The following is an 18,467-nucleotide window of genomic DNA, read 5'->3' as shown; positions in this document are numbered from 1 at the left end:
GTCCTTTTCTGTTCTTTTCTGTAAATCGTCGCTCTTTTCTGTAACTTGAGTCGTCGGACCCCTCTGCCACTGTTAATATTGTTGTCCTCCACAATATCTTTACATGTCAACCTCGTCCATGGGTTTGTATTTTAATATTTTATATTTTTGTCATTTTGTTGTTGATTGCAAATCTTTGATAGTAGGTTTCGAATTTATATACATTTTTGAAAGACTGATCGATTTAGAGCATTGCGTATTTCATAGACACCGGCGGTCTATTGTTGAAGACCATATGTTAACCTCTAAATGTCTTATTGTCGTTAGTTTACTATCTCATTTACGTATGTCATACACTTATCCAGGAACTACCCTTAACCCGGAAATTTACCTTTATCCCATTACCCTTAACCAGGGAACAAACATATTCTGTGATATTTTTTCAACAAAGCAAAATTTGTTAAATATTTCTTTTTAATTAGATTTTCAGTAAATTAATAAGCATTTATCGGTATATAGCATTTCGATTATTTTGAATAATGCACTAATATTGAAGTAATTCTTATTTGCAAAGGGAGAATACATTAAAAAATTTAATTTTTCATGGAAAGGGAGACAACTGCAACTTATTACTCTTAAACGGAAACGCGTTTACTCTTATCCAGAAAATGTAATGTTTTATTATTGACTAATTGTCAACACAGGAATGCATTTCCAATATTTAGTCAACTAAAAATAAATAGATGTAAATGAACACAGTCAAATCCAAATGCAATTGTATTTCCTCAATAGACTTGTAGCTTTAAAGTCGAAGGTAATTTTATTTTTGTCATTTTCATCTGTAATGAGACAATCATTTGATTTTTCGGGGGGGGGGGGGGGGGGGGGGGATGCAGCAAGATTTAGAAAAACAATACCCTGGCCTGGCCAAAATAAACACAAAGTGCAGGAAACAGTTGTGCTCAAAAGTTGAAAAAAAAAAATTCGGCCAACAAATGTAAGCGTGCATAAGTATATACTTCATAATTCGAATTCAGGATATCCTGAAATATTTCATGACCTTTACAAATAATCGGTAAAAATTGATTTATTTCAAAAGGTCTTTCAGTTTTTAAATGTCAGGATATCTTTAATATATATGGATGAGCGTGATAGTTTTATATTTGTTTGTTCGTGTTTTTTATCTTCTTAAAATTTAACCATCATGGCTAACATGACTAATAAACAACTGCGCCATGAGCGCATGATACGCCCGTCGTCTTGTGTGTGAATTTTTATGCAATAATCATAAATAGTTTCTGACAAAAGGTGCGACATGTGAAAACCCACCTTTTTTTACAAAAAACTCAATAACTCTAAAATAAAATTGTGAATCATCACCAAAAAGTATACAACTCTTAAGATAAATATAACTAAGAAGTGTGTAAAGTTTTAAGCAATAATCATAAATTGTTTTTGAGATAATGCGCGACATGTGAAACCCCCCCCCCCTTTTTTTTTACAAAAACTCAATATCTCTAAAATAAAATTTTGAATCAAAATCAAAAAGTATACAGATCTTTAGATAATATAACTAAGAAGTGTGTAAAGTTTTGAGCAAAATTCATAAATTGTTTTTGAGATACGGCGCGACATGTGAAAACCCCCTCCACCCTTTTTTTTTTTACAAAATACTCAATAACTCAAAAATAAAATTTTGAATCATCACCAAAAAAGTATACAGATCTTTAGATTAATATAACTAAGAAGTGTGTAAAGTTTGAAGCAATAATCATAAATGGTTTTTGAGATATGGCGCGACATGTGAAAAAAACACACCCCTGTTTTAGTTACAAAGTCCCATAACTCAAAAAGTTTTAATCTTATTTTCATCAAAAAATATACAGATCTTTTGACCATCATAAGAAACAAATATGATAAGTTTCATGAAATTTGGATAAGTCGTTCTCAAGTTACGGTACGACATGTTTACGCCGGACAGATAGACGGACAGACGGACGCCGGACATTTGTATACCATAATACGTCCTGTCAAAATTTTGACGGGCGTATAAAAACCAAGTTACCTGAACATAGGAATTATATGAATTAATTGGCTTATATCTAGGAAACCATAATAGATAGAGAAATAAATCTTTCGCGCAAACAAATTTTAATGCCCAGAATAACAATTTCTACTTATTAACCATTTCCACCTAAATAATCAGATGGCTTCTTTGAATGACTCCTTTCCGGATTGTCCCCCTAAAATGATGACTTTTGACTTATTCGCGAAGTGTGCCTTTAACATCGAAAATTATGATAGGTTGTAACTATAAAATAATCAACAATGCAAAATATATTTTTGACAGGTGAGCAATTCAGGCTATCTTGTAATTTTAGTTTAATTAATAAACACTTATCCGATTTATGCAGCAAGATATTTTCTCTCGAATATATGAGACAGACTACAATGTATATAGAAGCTTCTGAATATAGTCTACTATTTTACTATATGTCAATACTCTTATCCCGGAAATAAAAGTGAGTTCTCATTTGACGGAAAACATACGACTAACAGCTGTTTGCAGAACTACGAAAAATACAATAACTCCCCTACTGCCAAACCCTCGTTTCCATAATAAACGGATCACATTATATATATATATATATATATATATATATATATATATATATATAAGGAAAGGTTAAGTAGAATCCGTATGCTGGTAACATATAAGAAACTTATTATAATAAAAGATAATAACGGTTTCAATTCATCACTTTAACTAGCGCTTTCACTGCTTTCACAGATCTTCAGGTATATATATATACATAGATAACACGTATTTATAAAAAAAAACACCTTATCATTTTACAGCTACATTTATATAAATTAAGGCTGATATAAATAAAAAAAAAAAAAAAAAAATCTGTTAACACTCCTCACAAATCATTTTACGTATTCAACTCACAATTATATGGAAATGAAAATATCTGTTGATCCTATAAGCTTCGTTTAAAATACGTACGAAATAGGAAACAATATTATGCATATAGATAAGACTGTCTTATTAATATTTAGATGATACTTTCAATTGCATTAGTCTGGCTTTAGTCTGCAATTTTATTTCTAATGTCAGTACTCTTAACGCGTCAATATTTTTTTTTAAAGAAAAGTACATGTATGATTCAGTAAAAGTGAATAGTTTCTTTGATGCTGTTGGTTTTTTCTCCTTTCTTTCGGAATGAAACAAAGTTTCTTGTAAACTTGTGAAACTGCTAGCATCTTATAAATAAAGTAAATGCGCCTTGAACTGCGCATTGAGCAGTGTGGACAGTGCCGTGATATATACCTCCAAACTTGTTTGTAGGAGATGTAAAAAAACGACACTGTTAACAGAAAAAGAAACGAAAGGACCATGATATTATTGTTCAGATCATACCTCTTTCCGAAGAAATCTGCAATTTGACTTTTTATGTTGGTACTCTTATCCCGGAAATATGATGTAAAGAGAATGTTTGTGTTGCAGGGAAAGCTGCTGTGCTTTCGTTTTCTCCGTTTTCTGCCCAAATATGACACAATATTGTTCCTTATGTTCTGTTCAACTACTCATATCATACCTTTTTAAATACTTTAAACTTACAAACGGACAGTTTAGTGGAAAGAATGATTCCTATATACCCTAAAAATTGCATTACAATTTCATTTAATATGTCGGTATCCTTATCCCGGAAATATGTAAAAAGATAATATAGGTATACATGTATGCTCCCTTTTTTTTTTTTTTTTTAGTTTTTTGCTCCGTGTTCAAGGCCTCACTGTGATTTTGAGATCATGCTTTGCACATGCTGATTTTGTGTCTTTGAAAAATATCCCATATCCTATAATTTCTATCAGGGCAGTAGCTCCGATGTCTAAGTTGTTTTCTAATAATCATATTTTTTTCAAGGTGCTCACATCATACATTTTTGAACATTTGTACGTTCTAAACAGACATTCAAGCAAACAGAATATATTAGCATTTACTTCAAACTGTGTTTGCAATACACAGTAAAACGAAATAGCGACTAAACAGTGCTATTCTTTTTTTATTTTTACCATTTTCCATATCAGTCTCAAAAATTTAGCCTGTAATTTTATATCATACTAGAACACACCCGCGAAATCGCGGGCATTTAGTGCGTGGTTGAAAGTATGTAAACTGTTGTAGGATGAATTTTTGTAAAATATTTTATGACTGGCTAATTTCAGGAAAGGTATCAAAAGTCTTAGCCTGTGCGCGGGTGCCGTGTTGCCAGGACAATTTTGTTTTAGCCCTTCCCCTTTTTCCAAAGTCAGTTATTGTTTGCTTTCTGTTTTTCTGTATACTTTCAAAATTGCTATCTACTATCAATTCCTAGTCTACTATTCACGGCAGTCACTGATATAGTATATATATAGAGACTCTTTATACAATATATCAGCGACCACGTCAGCGACACAGGGACTCGGTTAGCAGATTAAAATTTTGTTAATCAATGTTTTTTAAATTTTTTTTAGTATTTCCTGTCTATTTGTATTACTTTATTAACGTATTTGATAATGACATCACTATTTCTTTGTTTTCTAACAATGTGTAGTTTACTATCCATATCCGTATACTGAATAATTTTTCAGTATACGGATATGGATAGTAAACCGCACATTGCTAGAAAACAAAGAACTAGTGATGTCAACGTCAAATACGTTAATAAAGTAATACAAATAGACAGGAAATACTAAAAAAAAATTAAAAACATTGATTAACAAAATTTTAATCCGATGACGGAAGCAATATCCGGACGTCTTTTTTTGTTTCGTTTTTCTCCCAAAATAACCCAAACTGAATTACCATGCGACTATGCATTGTACCTATAGGACACAGGGGCATGATGATTAATTTATTGTGGAAGGAAGAGAAGCGACACACAAAATGAGGTCTTCTCGTTTAATAGTATAGATGTCGATACTCTTATCCCGGAAATATGTTATGAAGGGAAAATATGTAATGCAGGGAAAAGTGGCTAGTAACAGGAATGCTGTAATGTAACATATTTCCGGGATAAGAGTACCGACATATGATATAAAATTACAGGCTAAATTTCGCAGTCAGTATAATTTCAATATACAAATCATTTCACTTTCAAGTCATATATAAAGCGACGATGTGTATACTTTTATCTAAATAAAAATCATACAATTCTATATCTTTTTTTAAAAGATTATATCTAAATCGAAATTTATCTGAAAAAAAATGCTTACATTTTACTTAATATGTCGATACCCTTATCCCGGAAATATGTTAAAAAGAAAAAATACGTATTAATACTCCTTTTCTTTTTTTTTATTATGCCAGTCCAAATTCCAAACCATTCATTCCAGTCGACATACCATGCAAAACGTGCCTATCTTTATTGTTTATAGTTTCTCTCCTGAATATTTATAATAAATTGCAACTGGAATTCGGTGTGAGTCAATGCTCCGTGTTTAAGGCCGAACTTTTACCTATAATTGTTTACTTTTAACACATTGTGACTTGGATGGCAAGTTGTCTCATTGGCATTCGTGCCACATCTTTTTGTTGTTATTTACGCAAACAACAATTAATTAGTCAACCAATTTTAATTATAATTACTTTTTTTTATCCCATGAATTTCATATAAAATGATCAAACCAAAAAAATACCCCTCTTGTATCATTGAATAAATCTATTTCATAATCATGGATTCAGTTAAAAAAAAACTATATACAACATTTAGAGAATGAAGCTTCGAAACCTCTTTAACTACATTTTTTCGGTGATCAAACTGCATACAACCCAAACAATGTTTGAAACAATCTCTTTAATACTAGTACCTTGTTTGATGTATAGCTGTTGTACAAATTAAGAAGAAATGACATGCTAAAATCTAATAACCTACAAAAATGTACATATTTGTTATTATAAAGATATCTTTTCAATAGAATGCAACTTAAAATACCCAAGATTGGAAACTATAATAAACTTATTGTCTGTATTTGTAATCTCAAGACGTCGACGAAGCTAAGATGATTGTAAATATTGCGTTACATTAGGTACAAAACATCTAATTAACATCTCAAAATTACACCTCTATTTCACTAAGTTTATTGATACAAATCTATTCCTCTGCTTCATCTGAATTGTAGTCTTCTTCTTGGTCAGGATTTCGTATCCTAAGTAGATATTGAACAAGATCATAATTACTGTCCTCATTCAAAGTAATTATACAATTGCTGTAGATATTAGACATACATGTGTGATTGAACAACGAAGCCCATCGACGAACATCATTGGTGAGGTATACAACATAAAGTTCACTGAAGATTAATGCCATATATGACCGAAAGTCGTCATATAAATCCATAAACGGGTGGTTTACTAGTATGAATTCTCCGTCAATCTCATGCTGAAATGGTAAAACAAATCCATGTAATTTTAAAAAGTGATAAAAACCCATTGACCGTTCATCTTTTGATAGTAGAATTCCTTTGCCGAATGATTGATCTTCAAACTCAAGTAACTTATGCTGGAGCCACTTGTTAATCAGTTCGAAGTTTTGGTCATTTGACAAAAGTATATCATTTTCGTGAAGCGTATCCGTTGAATCATTTGGTCCTTTATGTGGCTTACCAACGCTTATTTCGTTGTCATCATCGGGGTCAAAGTTTTCTTCTAGCATACTGTCAAGGGTAGTATTTGAGTACAGATCAACATCAAACTTGTCATGGTCTTTATTGCGGTCGTTTTGCTTAAGACCTTCAGAGGAATTGAATAAACATTGATTTTCAGTGTGGATTGTTCCACAACGATGGCATAATATTTCATTTGTGTTATTCAAGGAATTACACGTATTACAATCAAGGGTTCCGCATACTTCGCACAAAATATTATGGTCTGCGCAATCAACGTGTTCGCCAATGGATTGTGCTTAATCGGGTATCAAACTTAAATAGTTAAATTCGGCTATATGTCCTAAGTATAAAGTCTGCTCCAGTGCAACATCTCGTGGTATTATTCTTACAGGTTGAGAGTTTGGTAAAATTGATAATATTAGAATTGGAATCCGGAACAGATCACCCCATTCTCCATCACGTTCCATTCTTTCCAAATAATCATTCCAGTCTACATCGACCGTAAAATCACGAAAATCAACAGTTCCATCAGAAAAATCAAGGACAGGGTTATTACGTAAAAAGTCAACTATCATATGACGTAATCTTGTGTAATAAATTTGGATCCCTACACGTGAAAGTTGCAAGGACAGCGCATGAAACATACAGTTACCATCCGATGGTATATCCCTGTCGACATGTAGATCTTCTTTCGCTGCATTTTGTTGAAGTTCAATCATTTTATCATGCATGCCTTCTTTTTATGATGTTGACATTACTCTGCTTTCGGTAATTATATCATTTAGTTCCTGAAGGATATTAAAAACTCGTTCATTTTCGCCCTGCAGGTTTATGTTCTTTCTTTTTGTGTTTTCTTTTGCTCTCTGTTGTTTTTCTCTTTCTTTACTTGCTATTTTGGAAGTGATCATATCTACCCTAAACCAATCACTGGAAGTTATTTTCCCCTGCGTTGTATACTTAACTTTGTATTTATGTAGATCTTTATTTGTCGCAATTACAATTCCTTCTAATACCCTTGGCGCTGCGATCGATGACCCTCCTCTATACACTCTTTTGTCTTTGCCTATAAATTTTACGTATACTTCATCGCCTATACTATATTCGGATGGTGGAAATTTTGCCAAACCATTGTTCTGCATATTTGCGCTAGCTTTTTTCGAAATGTTAAATGCCTGACTTCTTACTTTTTCAATTTGCCTTATTCTTTCTGCACAGTCTTCACTCGGTATAAATGTCATATTCGACTCGTTTGCAAATTCAATTGGTATGTCTTCTTAGTTTGTATTTGTGAAATTACATTTTTGTGTTACAGAATTTGGTTTGATTCCCAATAAACATTCATAAGGTGATATTCCCAAAGACGAGTGAACTGCGTTATTGTAAATACTTTGTAAATTCGGAAGATTCGTCACCCAATCGCAAATGCCTCCGAATTTTGAATTAATTAGATCAAAACGAATTTTGTCTTTCCAGGTCCCATGAGGTCTTTCTATTTTCCCCTGGCTCTGCGGATGGTAACTTGAACTGTATATCAATTTGATGTTCATATCTTTACAGAGGCGTGTAACAACACCTTTGAACTCTGAACCTTGGTCACTTTGTAATATTTTCGGGTTTCCAAATTCCGCGTATATCTCACGTAGCTTAGCAGCAACTTTTTCCGAGCTCTTATCAGACAATGGTCGCAACCACACAAATCTTGTGAACACATCCATTGTTGACAGAATATATTTATACGAAACATCGTCTTTCTCTACTATGAGCTTACGCATGTCCACAAGGTCAACTTGGTGTCTTTCCATTGGTTGTATGGCATCAACGGGTATAAGTGGTGCTTTATTTGAAAACAATGGTCGTTTTTGTCTCTGCATATCGTTATTAGATATGTATCTTTGTATCATAGGCTCCCCGATTCCAAAGTAATGTTCTTTAATTTGATGGTAGAATTTTCTTGCCCCATCCGCTTTGCTTAAAGTGTAAAACTTTTCTCTACACTTATCCAATTCCTCCCACGGAAGAACAATTTTCCCATCAATCGTAATCCTGTTAGTTTGTTTACCAAGATACGGATCAATTATCAGTTGCTTTCCGAAGTTGAAATGGCTTATCTTTTTATACAGTCTTTTTTCCAGACTATTCCTTTCTTTTACTGGAATAATTTCCCTCCTTGACAAAAGATTCATTAAAATTCGATAATCTGAACAACTTAACTTTGGAGTCCTTCTTCTCTGTCCCTGAAAATAAAGATTAATGATTTCACCGTTGAGTAATAATCTTTAAATTTAAGGAAAATAAGGACAAAGCAAACTTTTAATAAAGGTAGCGACAAATATGCCGACGGTTATGACATCCAAACGATGATGTAATTTTCAGGGGATCTATAAACGCTTCTTTTTCTTTTGTTAATTTTTATATGTTATTTTAGAATGCGTTCAGAAAAAAATAGAGGTTTCACCAAAACTCTATTACTTTAAAGGAAACCACTCTTATTATTTCAATTGAGTATGTTCGGACATATACGAATAGTCAAATGCGTTTTGTTAAAATATACTTTTTCCCTTTTTTGGTCTTTCGGAAAAGGGTTTTGTGTGCTGTATTTAGACCCCGCTACCTAAACATTTGTTTTGCTTGCATACGTAAAAAAATTTTGTTTTTATCAAACGCAATCATATTTTTTATTAGGTTTGAACGTTGTTTTCAATTCAGATTTGTTTATGTGTACACATTTTTGCACCTCATGTTTGCAGAGTACTATCTTTTCAGCAGGTTAATTGTTTTCTGTTTGGTAATACATTAATAATAAGATCCATTTTGTTACACCTTGTGATCCGTTTTTTTGGCAATCGCCAATGGCAGTCAGCACTGTTTTAGAACATCCGTTGTTCGATCTACTAGTCAAATGCGTTTTGTTAAAATGTACTTTTTCATTTTTATGATCTTTTGAAAAATGTTCTTTGTGCTGTAATAAGACCCCTCTACCAAGAAATTTGTTTTGTATGCACACGTATAAAAATTGGGGTTTTTATCAAACGCAATCATATACTAATAATATATATATATGACGTAATTTTCAGGGGATCTATAAACGCTTCTTTTTCTTTTATTAATTTTTATATGTTATATATATATATATATATATACATCTTCATGCCTTTTATATGTACTGCCCGGAGGGTGACTGAGGAATAGAAATAGGGTCACTTGGTCTTCTTCCGACCGGCAGTAAGACGCTTACCAAAGTGGGGCGTGTGTTTGACTGTGCGGGATGTACAAGTTTGCAGCCACGTCCGGTCAGAATGGGGACGTTAAATCTAATGCCTCGTGTAAAGAGAGTGCAACGCTCTTTGAACGTTAAGAACCCATGCAACAACTCTTTGAGGGGTCCGTAGGTGGCATGTTGCGCGGCAAAATTTCTGTCCCTATCCAATATACCCGCATTTTCTAGTGGCAGTCCAAATTTCCCTGTCCATCATCCCGGATGGCCTCTTTTACAAGACCTACCTATTGCATTTATTGTTAATTTGTTCTCGTCCTGAACACGCATGAAATATTTGCCACTGGACGTTATGTACTCATGTACTGTGTTACGACGATAGATAAAAACTGACGAGGAAAGGTAGCACCCGGCCATCGAAAGCTGTATTATAGAGCCTAGTTGGTCGAGTGGTCTAGCGCGTCGGGAATAGTGCAAGGCGATTTAGTGCCACGATATTTCAGTAGCATGAGTTCGAATCCCGAGCAGGGAAAAACAAAAAAATGCTTTAACAAATTTACAGATCTAACATTATTGGGCTGATATTAAGACGAATTATACATATACATATAATACTGATAATGGCTGTCGTAAAGTTGTCTCATGTTTAGACGTATAGGCTTTAATATGTATATATACAAGCTTAGCCTGGCATAGATAGTATACATTATACATATAATACGACTTTTTACTTCAAGAATCATAAGATACGGTTAACAACGGAAGCCTGTTTAGGACCTCTACAAACTATAATTTTAGTCCGAGTTCACGAATTTTTTTTTTATCACGGATTAAGTTCGGGGTAAAGAATCTTAGAATTTACAGTTATCACAGAATTTTATAATTCTTAAATTCGTTAATGTGCAGTTTTTCGACTTTGACCTGGAGATCAATCTGATGATATCTCTTCGGTTTGTCTGTTCCCGCCGAGCAGCCCGGTGGTTCTCTCCAAGTACTTCGGCTTCATACATGTACATACATACATATTCATTATAAAAACCAGTAACAACTTATTCTACAGATTCGTTATCACGAATAAATCAGTGTGTGTTTTACCTCGTGTCGATGGTTTGAGTCAAGCAACCAGTTGCTTAAAGTTACGACACATGGAGTTAAATATATTTTGTCCCAGGTTAGGGGAAAGTTGAGCGCTCACAACAAACATGTAAACCTACCCCCCGCCCCCTCCTTAATGTGCCTGTCCCAAGTCATAAGCCTGTAGTTTAGTAATTGTCGTTGGTGCATGCCTGTCATATTTGTTTTTCGTAAATTTATTTGTTATGAAATAGGACGTTAATTTTCTCGTTCGCATTGTTTCTCGTTTTTCATGTTGGAGCCTTTTATAGCGAACTATACGGTATGAGTTTTTTTCTCATTGTTCAAGGTCGTAAGATGGTCTATGTTTGCTTATATCCACTTCAATTGAACTCTGGTGGAGAGTTGTCTCATTGGCAATCATACATCTATCACATCTCCTTATCTTTAAAATTATAATGTGTGATAAATAATTACAAATACTGATAACGATTTTAATCCGTAATCGTGATTTTTCAAAGTCGTGATCTCGAATTCAAAGTACATTTTTTTGGAGATCCTTTAAAGGCTTATGTACTTCATAGACTAAGTCGATCTTTTATCATTTATAGGACTGTTATGTACATACAGTTACTACTTCTAAATAGCAGATAGACCAAAGTAAAATTGTAAAAATGTATTATGCATACACATAGGCGTTTTTCCTAAAAAAAAATATTATCAGGCACATGCATTTCCAATATGAAGTACAACAATAGGGGATAAAAAAAAATAACTTCAGAGAAAAATAAACGACTAGATTTCGTTCGAAGTGTGTCGAAAATTTAACAATTTAATATTTAAATATACAAACCATTCAGATGCGAACTTTTGCTAATGTTGAATTTCAGAAGGAGCAGCAATAAAACGATTGTATATCAGGAATTGAAATTAAAATATCTTTTTTAAAAGCAGACAACTTTGGGATATATTATGATTTTTTTTATAGCATTTACAAAGTGAAAACTGAGTTTATGAATTAAAATTTCAAACTATACAGAGAATTAAGCATTACAAATAATCTTGCGGACGATTTTGCTAAACATTTGCAGGAATGCATGTTTAACACCGCGATGTCAATATAGTATTTAAGATTATATAAGTACACATAATTTAAACTTGACACCTGTTAGATTCTTTTTTCGGAACGCATAGTGTATTTGTTTTATTCGTATGATAACCTATTGAAGAAAGTTAAAATGTTTGAAACACGATGGTAGATTACAAGGTCGTTAATGGCTATCCATTCACTTTATTTATTTGAAGGCTAATTAGTAATGACTGGTTGTTGACAGATTTATTAATTTTGTAATGGTTGGTTCAGTTGCATATACTGCTTATTTCGACACATTAAAACAAACAAAGGGGGTTTAGAGCGGTGGTACCTTTGTAGTCTAGCTCAAGATTTTTTGAAGACACTGTTGGTGTATAAAATATTCTATTAAATTACTTGATTTTTATTCCAGGAAAACACGACAGTCCATATATATCAAAATATCCATTTAAATGAGAAAACACGTTTTTAAGTTAAAAAAACGTCGCATTTGTAAACTTTAATTGTAGAGTTAATGAGAAGGGAAAAAATAAATAATATACTAGTTATTTCGGGGCCTTTTATAGCCTACTATGCGGTATGGGCTTTGCTCATTGTTGAAGGCCGTACGGTGACCTATAGTTGTCAATTTCTGTGTCATTTTGGTCTCTTGTGGAGAGTTGTCTCATTGGCAATCATACCACATCTTCTTTTTTATAGTATGAGCTTAACAGGAGTTCATTTAAATACGAGCACGCTCAAACCAATCGATCTGCTATTTTTTTGTATGTATTAAATGTATACACGGTGTACCCTCTAAATAATATTATAAAATCACAGAAGAAAAACAAAAAAAATTAAAATATGATATTTGTTTTATTTCTGTCGGATCAGTACTATTTGAATTTGATTTATGATAATGTTTGTGTTGCTGTACAGTATTTGAGGCTGTACTTTCCGATTAAATAATTACTACAACTGTTTAATCACCGGCAAAATTAAAATATCGAGTTTAAGGTATTGTATCCACACCTATTTTCTTATCCACAAAGAATAAAGTTTTAAGTTACACACATTTTAATCCCCCCCCCTTTTTACACCCTCTCAAAATAAAATATCGTCCTATTGTCATATAATGTAAGAGTTTGATGTTAAAAATCATAGATCAAAATGAGTAATTAGGTTTAGAACACTTACCTATCTAAACCTAAGATATCTTACGACTTTTCTTCCTTGACAAACCATAAAGTTTCTTGAACTCTCACAATATATTTTCGGTATTTGAGAACATGTCAATATAATCAAATAGGGTAAGTTGGGTTATGGTTGGAGCGTTATAAGTTATAAAAATGTATCTTGTTTATCTCTAATCATTTGGATTTAATTATTTTGACACGAGTGAATTTTATTTGTCAAAACGATTTCGGCATATTACTTGCACTATGATGATTAATAGAATTGTGTGTACAAGGTTTTTATCAATAAAAAAATACCCACAAATAATTAATACATACCTTTCTTTTTCATCTCTGTGAGAATTGACATTTTTCATCAGAGGAAATAATAAAAAGTTAGGCAGCATCAATATTGTTGAAAACTTCATCTTGATATTACGGACTTCGGAAATAGCGCGAACTAGAGCTGGTTCCTATTTCAAGTTTTCTAAGGGGGTAACAGATACACGGGAGACATTATTTTAGATCTCGGCAGCTATGATTCTTATTTCGGTATTAGTTGAATGAATTTGTAACTAAATTAATAGTAAATGCATAAAAAATACAATTCATCAATATAACTTACGATGTCAAATAATAGAACCGTTTGTTAACACTTGTAGGTATATTTTTTTGAAAAAAATGAAATTTCCAGGATAAGAGTATTTTGTAAGAGTAAATTATCGGGCTAAAAGTAATTCCTGGATAAGTGTATAACATACGTATGCCAACATCTACTTTTATACATATTGAGAAAAATCTTAAATTTTACCATCCCCATCAATAATGAGATCTAGGAAGAGATTGGAGAAAATTGTAGAGATCTTTGCGATTAGCTTGTTTTTTTTAAGATATTTTTAATCATAATTTCTGAAATATAATAATTAAAGAAATAGAATTGTAGAAATATTTCTGAAATCACATGAGTTAGAAAAAAAATAGATTCAAACCTAACCAACCTATTAAAGAAATAACAGGACCCACCTGCACCAGGTTTGCCCAAAGTTAAAAGTCAAAAACCCGTTGGCGGGATGCATACGTGCCATAACTAGGGAGAGGACGTCACTAATGTTGTTATAACTTATGTGCAACCCCGTGAGCTACTTCTGCAAATAAACTGTAAAAACTGCTAAACAGTTATTCAAATACATGAGTCATCGAGGGCATAATTTGTTTAAATGCTCTGACGGGAAAAAAATAAAGACAAATGAATGGGATAAATGATGATGACTATTATCATTATTGTATGAAAGCTCATTTTACCAACAAGATATCCTTATTTTCATTACGAATCAACCAAATAAACTGATCCTTTGAAGTCAAATTATCAAAGTTAGCTCAAAATTCCCTAGCCCACAGTAATAGCTTGCTTCTCTCATTATTTATTGAAATGTAATTCAGAAGAAAATGCAGTTCAACTTCAACTTCAGGGCTTGACTTTTCACACAAACAAAAATATTACGAGTGCGAAAATTATTGATCGTAAATTATACTGAAATCTCTATGACTTAATCTTTGCTTTTCAATTTCGATAGTGTGTGCTGACACACCAAGTCTTGTCAATTTTTATCTCCCCTGGTCCAAAGCGCCAGTGTGAGCTTTTGCTATCACTTAGGGTCGATCATCCGTCGTCGTCCGTTAACTTTTACAAAAATCATCTTTGAAACTACTGGGCCAAATTTAACCAAACTTGGCTACAATCATCATTGGGGTATCTAGTTTGTAAAAAAATGTGTCTGATGATCCCAACTGTCAAACCAACATGACCAACATGGCTAAAATAAAACATAGGGCATAACATTCTAGATTGTCTATTATCTTGAAACCCACTATAGATAGAGAAAATCTGACGGAATAAAACTTTTCAGCATGATAAGATCTACCTTCTGTCTTTTTACATCAAAACTGTCAGATGACTTCTTGTAGGAGTTATTTCCCTTAAATAACGAATTTTCCCTTTTTAAAACTTTGGTTATTATCTTGATCTTGAAACTTTATAATCAAAAATGATCAGCAAGACAAGATCTACAAATAAGTCAAACTTAGCCGAATCGTCAGTCAGCTCTTGTTGGAGTAATTGACCTTTTAATAACGATTTTTACCATTTGTTTGCGTTTTTGCCTAATATCTTGAAAACTATAATAGATAGATACAATAGTAAACTTTCAAAAACAAAAATAATCAGTAAGACAAGATCTACAGATCAGTTTTATTGCAGAAATCGTCAATTGACTCCTTATAGGAGTGATCGCCCTTAAAAGACTATTTTCCCCATTTTTTTGTTTTGCGTTTTTGCCTATTATTATGAAACTAAAATAGAAAGAGAGAATTTTAGAGGGCAAAAATGACCCACAAGGCAAGATCTGCAAATAAGTTCGTATACTTCTGAAATCGTTGGCCAACTCTTTATATGAGTCAATGTCCTTAATGACAATTTATATCTTTTTTGCGTTTTTGTATGTCATCTTGAAAACTATAATTGATAGTATTGTTCATCAACGTTTCAGTTTTTTTCCCAACACTTTGAAAGACCAAAAACGCATGAATTCCACTATTCTACTTTTGAACACTAAAGTATGTGCTGCGATATGACCATGTGCATTTTAACGTTCAGAGAGAGATTTTTCTCTACAAGTTATTATTTGGAAAAAGATCACTTGTATATATGTACTTCTTTTTTTTTAAACGAACGCATCAAGTATTTACCCGTCGAGATCATTTTGACATAGAAATCCCTTGCCGTGATAGGTTGTAGGATTGTACAAGAAAGAAAAAGTTTTCGTTGTTTTTTCAACCAATAAACCAACATCGCTATTACAATGTCGGAAACAAATTTGGTATTAAACAATACGCAATAAAATTATATTGCTCTAGAGAGAAAACTTATCTGAATACATTCTTCAAATCTGACAATTTTTTCAGTTCAGATTTTAATTTCGATAGTGATTCTTTTTTTTTCTTTCGTACGGGCAATTCTATTGTTTTTGCCAATTGTGGTTAGAAATGTGTTTATCACTAGTGTCAAATGTATATTGAGCAAATTTATCACGCCGAAAAAAAACGACCAGTATTGTTGAAGTCAATATCTCGTGAAAATGGATTAGTCTAAACATTACTAATTTGCAAAACATAGCACAAAGGATAATCAACTCCTCTTCACAACTCGTATATATGAAGTATGTATAAATTCCACAACATTGAAATATTTTTTACATCTTTAAACATCATTATTACAGTAAGGGATATAAATTGTGTATGCCTGTGCGTATGTGTAAACACCATTGATCTTAAAAAGGTCTTCGTTATAAAGAACGTTCATAGTTGGGCCAATAAAATGTTGGGCTTTCCAGGTGTGACCATATTTTTTAGGGACAAATACATCTTTAAATCTGACAATCTGACTTGATGTGATGTCATATAAATAACGTTAATAAAAAAAATAGACATTTCCTTTATATTTTAGTAAATCTTCAATTATATATGCAAGATAACATGCTGTTATGCCAGATTTAACAACAATGTACTGTTTATAATATTTTGTACTGGTATTATCCCGTTTCTGGACAGTGTTTTGAAATTTCGCTCCACACTAAGAGTGTTAAAAAAGGTAGATTAAGGTGACTGGGGTGTCTTCCTCCATCTTGGATTTTGAAGTAGCAGATATATAACTATTGGTCTAGATCTTTAATGATATGTGCAAATTTTGAGAGTAATATGTAATTCATGTGTAAGACTTTTCATGTTAATATAGAAAATTATGTGTTTGGTCATATTTACGGCTGTTTTTTTTCTCAAAAACACATTATTTTTGTTTGATTCATTTTTTTTTCAACTTTGCCACATAAGGGGAGATAACTCAGATAAAAGTAATTTTTATAATAGAAAGTGTTATGAATTTACCTATTTTAATATGTAGCCAGAAAACAAGTCCAGTGACCCCATTTTTTCTTTTTCTTATCTGAAAGCATGTTATAAGAGCTATCTTCTCACATTTTATCTAAATTTTCTATGGTGTAGTTTTCTTTTTATCACACAAAATTGGATTTTCCATGCATAATCTATATACAAAATCTGACAATTTTGCACAACCTGTAGCGTGAAATAATGTCCGGTTACCTATACTTTTTATTATATTTTGCAAAAAAGCATGATAAAAACTACATCTTGACAAATTATTGAAAAATTCTATGGATTTTAATTAAGACCCCCACCCCATCCACCTTAACAGTACAGCACCTTCTTTTATTTCAAAATAGCGGTACTCAATCGGTCTAGTTCTTTGGTTAAATCTGAAAATTTTGAGACAAAATGGTAGATTTATCTGTAAGACTGTTAATTAATGATAAACAGGGGCGTGACTAGGTATCCATTAGACTGTAGGCAGAGCCCTGGTAGGGGGTTCAGGGGGCCGAGACCCCTGACGGAAAACGGTTTTCAGCATTTTAGTTGCAAAATTTTGTGCATAAAAAAAAATAAAATTTACTGGTCATTTTATCATGATAATATACATGAAAAAAATGTCGAAAAATAAACATAATTCTACAATTTCATCTGACTGGTGAATTAACCGGCAGTACAATCGGAAATATAAAAAAAATCAATATTTCCAATATGCATTGCCCAGCGTAGATCAGCGTAGCCCTTTATTAAGCAGCACAACCTGTTTCTGATTGAGTATAATTGATATATACGTCAATTGATAGTACATATTGACGATCCTACATTAAAAAAAAAATAGGCACGTAAACACTGAGACTACTACATAATAATACTAACTTAATTTAGGACTACGCATCGACCATTCATCTTTTGATTCTTAATCCTTCACCCTCCCCGGCCACACAAACATATACACACAAACACTCGATACGTCATGCAGAAGTTCTGTTCTGTTCATACTATCTAACAAAATTCAAGAAATTCATATTTCCTTATATCCTGTACTGTAAAATCCCTACCTAATTTGAATAATTATGGTCATTACACGGCGTAGATCTGAGAGTACTTGAAGTTACTGAAAGCTAGTTGATTGATTGATTGATTGATTGCTAATCGTCCAGTGGCAAATAGTTCATGCATGTTCAGGACTAAAACAAATAGGGGTCGTCCAGGATGAAGGTCTGGAAATTTGGAAATGCCATTCATTGGAAAATGAAGGTTTATTGGATAGGAACAGAAATATGCCGTTCAGTAGACGACCTATGAACCCCTCAAAGAGTTGTTGCAAGTTTCTTTACGTGCACTACACTAGGCATCGGAT

This window comes from Mytilus californianus, unplaced genomic scaffold (assembly GCF_021869535.1).
Source record: "Mytilus californianus isolate M0D057914Y unplaced genomic scaffold, xbMytCali1.0.p SCAF_4, whole genome shotgun sequence".
Classification (NCBI taxonomy): domain Eukaryota; kingdom Metazoa; phylum Mollusca; class Bivalvia; order Mytilida; family Mytilidae; genus Mytilus; species Mytilus californianus.
The sequence above is the reverse complement of the archived record's forward strand: the minus strand, read 5'-3'. Positions refer to the sequence as shown.